Genomic DNA, 7,564 nt, shown 5'->3' on the forward strand with positions numbered 1-7,564 from the left:
AATTAAATACGCATGTTAAATTTTTTAAAAGCTTAATATTTTAGTCGATGTTTCTTGAAAATTATATTTTAGTATCTTTTACTTTATAAAATTATCGTAAATATTATTAAAATATTTTAAAATTATTAATGATTTCAAATGTTTTAAAAAATAAACGATTTTCATTTATATAAAAATATTTTAATATATGTAGTATTTTAATTAAATAGTAATCTCTACACTTTCCCTAAATTTTAAATTCTAGCCTATTCTGTCATAATTTCTTTCAATTCTAGCCACTTGAATTCGAGTTTATTTCAATCATAGCCCCTCTTTTATTTTAATTCTAGCCAATTTAATTGCAATTTTATCCATTCTATATCTTTGCAATCTAATTTCAAGATTTGATCTTTTGATCTCATCCGTCCATCTTCAAAATAAATCCTAGATCGAATCATAGCCCTTTAAATCAACGGTTGTGATTAAATTCCCTTTTCTTCTTGATTTCAATACACTAAAAAATCAAAACCTAAAATTTTCTATTTTTCTCCCTCCTCTTCCTCTCCAGCCAGCTCCCCTCCCTCTTTTCTCTCCCTCTACTCCATTTTTCCCGGCGAGGGAGAAAGCCAGACGGAAGCCAAGCAGCACCGTTGCTCTTCTCCTCACCTTCTCTCTTCTCCCTCCTCTTCCTCTCCAGCCGCCATCCCCCTCCTTCTCTCCTCTTCTCCCTCTCGTTCTGCTCGTTCCCTTTCCCCTCTCCCTCCTCTTCTTTTTTTTTGCAGGATCCAACAGCCACATGAACAACCCGGTGAGCTGCCAGGCAACAAGTAACAACCAGCAGCCATGGTGAGCAGCAGCCAGGCGGCGCCTCCCCTTCCTCCCTCTCCCGTCATTCTCCACTTCTCCCTCTCTATTTCTCCCCTCTTCTCCTCTCCTCTTCTCCTTCGTCCTCTTTTTCCTTTTTTCTTCTTGCAGGTTTGACGGGGAAGCAGTCCAGCAGCAGTGACCGCCGACGACACCATAACAGCAGCAGCTACACGGAAACATCAAGCAGTCCGGCGAGCGGCAACAGTTTTAGCCACCAAGAAGCCACCGGTGAAACCCATCAGCAGCAGCACCGGCGAAACCCATCAGCAGCGGCCCCCGCTAGCCATCTCCGACCAGGTGTTCCCCAATGAGCATGTAGTGTAATGGAGCTCGTTTAGACGTAAATATTTGGGTTGGTCTAAAAAAAAGGATCCCAAACGATCCGTTTGGTTAGTTTTCTTATTAAAATTTTCAATGCTAAGTTCATATATTATAAAAGGAACTTGATTCCTATATGTTTGTGTCACATGATTCATTAGGATTTTCAGATCTTGACTGATTTTTAGTTTATTATGTGCTTTTAGAATTCTATCCATAAACTTCAATTTCAAATTGTATGTGGAAATATGCTTGCGTTCTTGCTGAATAGGTCAATACACAAAAGATGAAACTAATGTACAAAAGTGTACAATTCGAAGGTTAGCAACCCAATTCTTTTTAAGTAGGGAAATCCTCTATAGGAGAACTCCCGATTTGGGGCTGCTAAGATGCCACAAAGCAAGAGAGGCTCGCAGGCTGGTCGAAGAGATACATGCAGGCACTTGTGGCCCTCACATGAACAGTTTTACATTAGCAAAGAAGATTCTGAGATCAGGATATTATTGGCTAACTATGGAGACAGACTGCATTCGCTACGTCCAGAAATGTCGTCAATGTCAGACTCACGCAGATATGATTCAAGTACCCCCCGACGAACTCCATGTCTCTAGTTCACCTTGGCCGTTCGCATCATGGGACATGGATGTCATTGGTCCAATCGAGCCAACAGCATCCAACGAGCACAGATTCATTCTTGTCGCAATTGACTATTTCACTAACTGGGTTGAGGCCACCTCCCATAAATCAGTGACAAAGAAAGTTGTGGATGACTTTGTCAAAAATAACACTATTTGTAGGTTTGGAATTCCTGAGTCAATCATCACCGACAATGGCACCAACCTAAACAGTGACCTAATGAGATCAATGTGTGAGAAGTTCAATATCAGTCATCGAAACTCTACAGCATATAGGCCACAGATGAACGGGGTTGTTAAGGAAGCAAATAATAAAATCAAAAGGATATTGCGTAAGATGATCGATAATCACAAAACACTGGCAGGAAAAGCTACCTTTTGCACTGCTGGGTATCATACCACAATCAGAACTTCCACAGGGGCCACACCTTACTTCTTAGTATACGGCATTGAAGCTGTGATACCTGCCGAAGTAGAGATACCTTCCCTAAGGATAATCGAAGGAGAAAAATTGAGTGATGCTGACTGGATACAAGGTCAGGCAGAAAATTTGGCATTAATAGATGGAAGAAGAATTAACGCCATTTGTCATGGTCAGCTCTATCAGAATAGAATGGCCAGAGCTTTCAACAAGAAGGTTAAACCCAGACATTTCTCACCTAGGCAACTAGTTTTGAAGCAGATTTTCCCAAATCAAGACGAGGCAAAGGGTAAATTTTTTCCAAACTGGCAAGGTCCGTACATAGTCTCTCGAAAACTGACAGGCGGGGCCCTCATACTTGCAAAAATGGATGGAGAAGTTTGGCCAAAACCTATCAATTCAGATTCTGTGAAAAAGTATTACATCTAGAGATTGATTCATGCTTTTTGTAATTTGGAACTACGTCAGACCTAATTTCCGTTTAAGAGGGGATACGTAGGCGCTCTTATGGGGTTCGATTTTATTATAAATAAAACTTTCATTTCCACTTTTCTATTGATAACTGGGGCAAAGTTTTTGAAAGGATCTCAAAAATTCCATCAAGATTTATCTTGGCACATCTTCACACTGGGGCAAAATTTTTGAGTAAACTCAAAAATTTCGCCAAACAGTCAGCTTACAACGAAGATCAAATGATAGCTCTACTTTTGAGTCAGACGTTGTAAAGTCTCAATCTATGCCATGATCAAAGATTCGACATCAACTTTTACTGAATGATAATTTCAAAACCTTTCAAAAAAATTCCCTTTTTTTAATGAAAAAACAGACGCTCAAAGAGGTGTGGATGGCGAACCAAAGGAGCACGCTGCGCCAAATCATGGATACAGATCAACCTCCCCCCTTTAAACTAACTATTTTTTCTTTGAATGTAAAAAATACAGGTACATATACAAAGGCAACTTCAACAATAAACATTACCACATTTGAACCGACAAATGACACTCAACAAGGAGGATGTCCAAGCTACTGCATACCCTCCTCATTCAATTATGAAGTTGCACTATGCCTGAGATCTAGGTTTGCATGACTACATTATACCCGAGATCGCATTATGCTCGAGAAATGCATCATTGCATGTGCTCGATAATGCATGTGCCCGAAGAAATTCATCGTTGCATTGTGCCTGAAGAAATGCATCATTGGATGTGCCCGAAGATATGTATCATTGCATGTTCCCGATAATGCATGCGCCAGAAGAAATGCATCATTGCATTGCGCCTGAAGAAATCCATTATTACATTGCTCGATACTGCATGTGCCCGAAGAAATGCATCATTGGATGTGCTCGATATTGCATGTGCCTGAAGAAATGCATCATCGCTTTGTGCCCGAGACTGCATTGTGCCCGAAGTCCGCATAAGCCCAAGATTGAATCGTGCTCAATGTTTACATGTGCCCGAATCAAATCAAGTCATAAGTATCAACAGATGTCAAAAACAGATACGCTCTCTTTACTCATTACTTATATCCCAAAGGCGTCATCTTTCATGGCCTACACACATTTTCATGGCCTGAGGATTTATTTTATGCATATCATGTTCCTAAGGCGTCATAGTCTAAAGGCATCATCCCCATGGCCTGCGGACATCATATCATGGCCTAAGGTTTTAATTTCTGTCTATCATGATACGAAGGTGTCATAGTCTAAAGTCGTCATTTTCATGGCCTACAGACAACATTTTCATGACCTGAGGATACACCATGCATATCATGGACCTAGACATCATAGCCTAAGACGTCATTTTCTCACGATCTTAAGGCAAACATTCAAGGTCAACATGGGAAATGCATCATGTTTACATTTACCATTTATTTTGATTTGTATGTTCTAATTACTCTATTTAGGCTATATTACAAGTTACAGATGAGCAGATTACAGACAAAGTCGCCTTTTGAATGGTTGTTCACTTTTTTACAAACAAAGGCTCCTACAAATTCTTGGCTACTCGCACTATCGTTTTTCTACTCATATATCATTCAGGCTACCATGAAGATATCTTCGGATTCAACTCGCCATTGTGACCTACTGTCTCTTCATCTAGGCTCGTCCTCCTTACAACGTGACATCTAGGCTCGTCCGCCTTACAATGCGACATCTAGGTTCATCCGCCTTACAATGCGACATCTAGGCTCGTCCGCCTTACAATGCGACATCTAGGCTCGTCCGCCTTACAATGTGACAGCTAGGCTCGTCCGCCTTACAATGCAACATCTAGGTTAGTCCGCCTTACAATGCGACATCTAGGCTCGTCCGCCTTACAATGTGACATCTAGGCTCATCCGCCTTACAATGCGACATCTAGGCTCGTCCGCCTTACAATAGGACATTTAGGCTCGTCCGCCTTAAAACGACATTTAGGTTTGTCCATCTTATAGGACATTTAGGCCATCCACCTTAAAAGGGACATTTAGGCTTGTCTGCCTCATAAGTTATTTATTCGTCCTCTTTATAAGATATTTAGGTCGTCCGCCTTAAAATGACGTTTAGACTCTCCTTACAACTAGGTATTTTCGTCTATATTATTATACCTTTATAGTATCAAATCTATTGGAGTTTGAAGTTATTATTCAGAGATGGGTTCAATCCTCCAAGAAGTTAAAGACTTTCAAGGCTTGCACTACGTCTCAAACAGATACGCTTTTTATCACCTCTTGTCTATTTAGAACTCATATTTTATTATTATTGGTCATACTTTATCTATTTATAAGCTAAGATTTTATCTAGAATTTGCAGATATGATAGATCGCCCTTGATTACAATTATCATGCTATCATCTATCACAACAACGACTCTATCAATTCATTGCTACTCATACTCTGAACCGTGCTCAAAGGCTGATGACCTCATTCTATCATGCTCTTCTCGCTTCTCTGTCATGCTCTTTTATCCACTCTATCTTTCTTTTCTCACTACTCTAATCTTATCCATTCAAGCCGATATCGTGCCTTGCAAATACCTTAGAGCTCTTTCAACTTTTAAGAGTTTCATTTGCTCTTGAATCTAGAACTACACGCGACCTGATTCTCGTATAACCAGAGATATGTAGGTGACTTAAAACCAAAGTCTCGGTCGTACCCTTTTCAACTCTAAATCATTTCAATAAATCCCACTGACATTTGTCGTCAGTCGAACAAAATCGGCTACTAAGTCAACGTTGGTTGCCTGACAATTTCATTCTTCATTCTCAATCAACCAAGGGGCAGCTGTTGACAACCAATTTTGACCGACCTTTAACCATTTTAGGAATACTATTCAATTAAATACGTATGTTAAATTTTTTTTAAAGTTTAAAATTTTAGTCGATGTTTCTTGAAAATTATATTTTAGTATCTTTTACTTTATAAAATTATCGTAAATATTATTAAAATATTTTAAAATTATTTATGAATTCCAAATGTTTTAAAAAATAAATGATTTTCAATTATATAAAAATATTTTAATATATGTAGTATTTTAATTAAATAGTAATCTCTACACTTTCCCTAAATTTTAAATTCTAGCCTATTCTGTCATAATTTCTTTCAATTCTAGCAACTTGAATTCGAGTTTATTTCAATCATAGCCTCTCTTTCATTTTAATTCTAGCCAATTTAATTGAAATTTTAGCCATTCTATATCTTTGCAATCTAATTTCTAGACTTGATCTTTTGATCTCATCCGTCCATCTTCAAAATAAATCCTAGATCGAATCCTAGCCCTTTAAATCAACGGTTGTGATTAAATTCCCTTTTCTTCTTGATTTCAATACACTAAAAAAATCAAAACCTAAAATTTTCTATTCTTCTCCCTCCTCTTCCTCTCTAGCCACCTCCCCTCCCTCTTTTCTCTCCCTCTACTCCATTTTTCCCGGCGAGGGAGACAGTCGGACGGAAGCCAAGCAGCACCGCTGCTCTACTCTCTCTTCTCCTCACCTTCTCTCTTCTCCCTCCTCTTCCTCTCCAGCCACCATACCCCTCCTTCTCTCTTCTTCTCCCTCTCGTTCTGCTCGTTCCCTTTCCCCTCTCCTTCCTCTTCTTTTCTTTTTGCAGGATCCAACAGTCACAGGACAACCCGACGAGCTGCCAGGCGACAAGCAACAATCAGCAGCCATGGCGAGCAGCATCCATGCGGCGCCGCCCCTTCCTCCCCCTCCCGTCATTCTCCACTTCTCCCTCTCTATTTCTCCTCACTTCTCCTCTCCTCTTTTCTTTCGTCCTCTTTTTCCTTTTTTTTCTTGCAGGTTTGACGGGGAAGCAGTCCAGCAGCAGTGAGAGCCGATGACACCATAACAGCAGCAGCTACACGGAAACATCAAGAAATCCGGCGAGCGGCAACAGTTTTAGCCACCAGAAGCCACCGGCGAAACCCATTAGCAGCAGCACCAGCGAAACCCATCAGCAGTGGCCCCCGCTAGCCATCTCAGACCAGGTGTTCCCCAATGAGCATGTAGTGTAACGGAGCTCGTTTAGACGTCAATATTTGGGTTGGTTTAAAAAAAAGGATCCCGAACGATCCGTTTGGTTAGTTTTCTTATTACAATTTTCAATGCTAAGTTCATATATTATAAAAGGAACTTGATTCCTATATGTTTGCGTCACATGATTCATTGGGATTTTCAGATTTTGACTCATTTTTAGTTTATTATGTGCTTTTAGAATTCTGTCCATAAACTTCAATTTCAAATTGTATGTGGAAATATGCTTGCGTTCTTGATGAATAGGTCCTAACACTCATAAGCAACTATCAAGAAACTGATAAGTAATTAATTCCCACAATTTTTGTAGTCCTAATGTGAGTATTTTCTTGCTAAACTTTATTAATTTTCTTTTATGGATTGGTCAAATAATTGATTAAACATGTTTTCTTTGTTGATTGGTAATATTGTCAACACATTTGCTTATGTGGTAGAACTGATATTTTGATTATGTCCTTAATTTAAACTTGGTGAAATTGTTTTTACCTGCTCCATGTATGAGGAAATACGTAGTTGAATACTAAATATGGATTATCACAGCTCATATATTCGGAGTAATATTGTCTTTCCTTTGCTTGATCTCCCCTCATATATTTTTTTTTGTATATAGTTAACATCCTCATTGGTTTGAATAATTATTTGATTGATTTAGCTCTTAGTTAAATAAGGAATATCTTACTGTTCTTATTTCCTTACTTATTTATTTTGGTAATGAACATTTTAATTATTTTGTGATTTTTGGCTCCTCTTTATTTAAGGAGAAAATAAATTACTCTCTATTAATTTATTCTTACTTGTTTATATTTGGTAATGAAATATTTTAAAATTTT

The sequence above is a fragment of the Solanum lycopersicum genome, chromosome 1 (assembly GCF_036512215.1).
Source record: "Solanum lycopersicum chromosome 1, SLM_r2.1".
NCBI lineage: Eukaryota > Viridiplantae > Streptophyta > Magnoliopsida > Solanales > Solanaceae > Solanum > Solanum lycopersicum.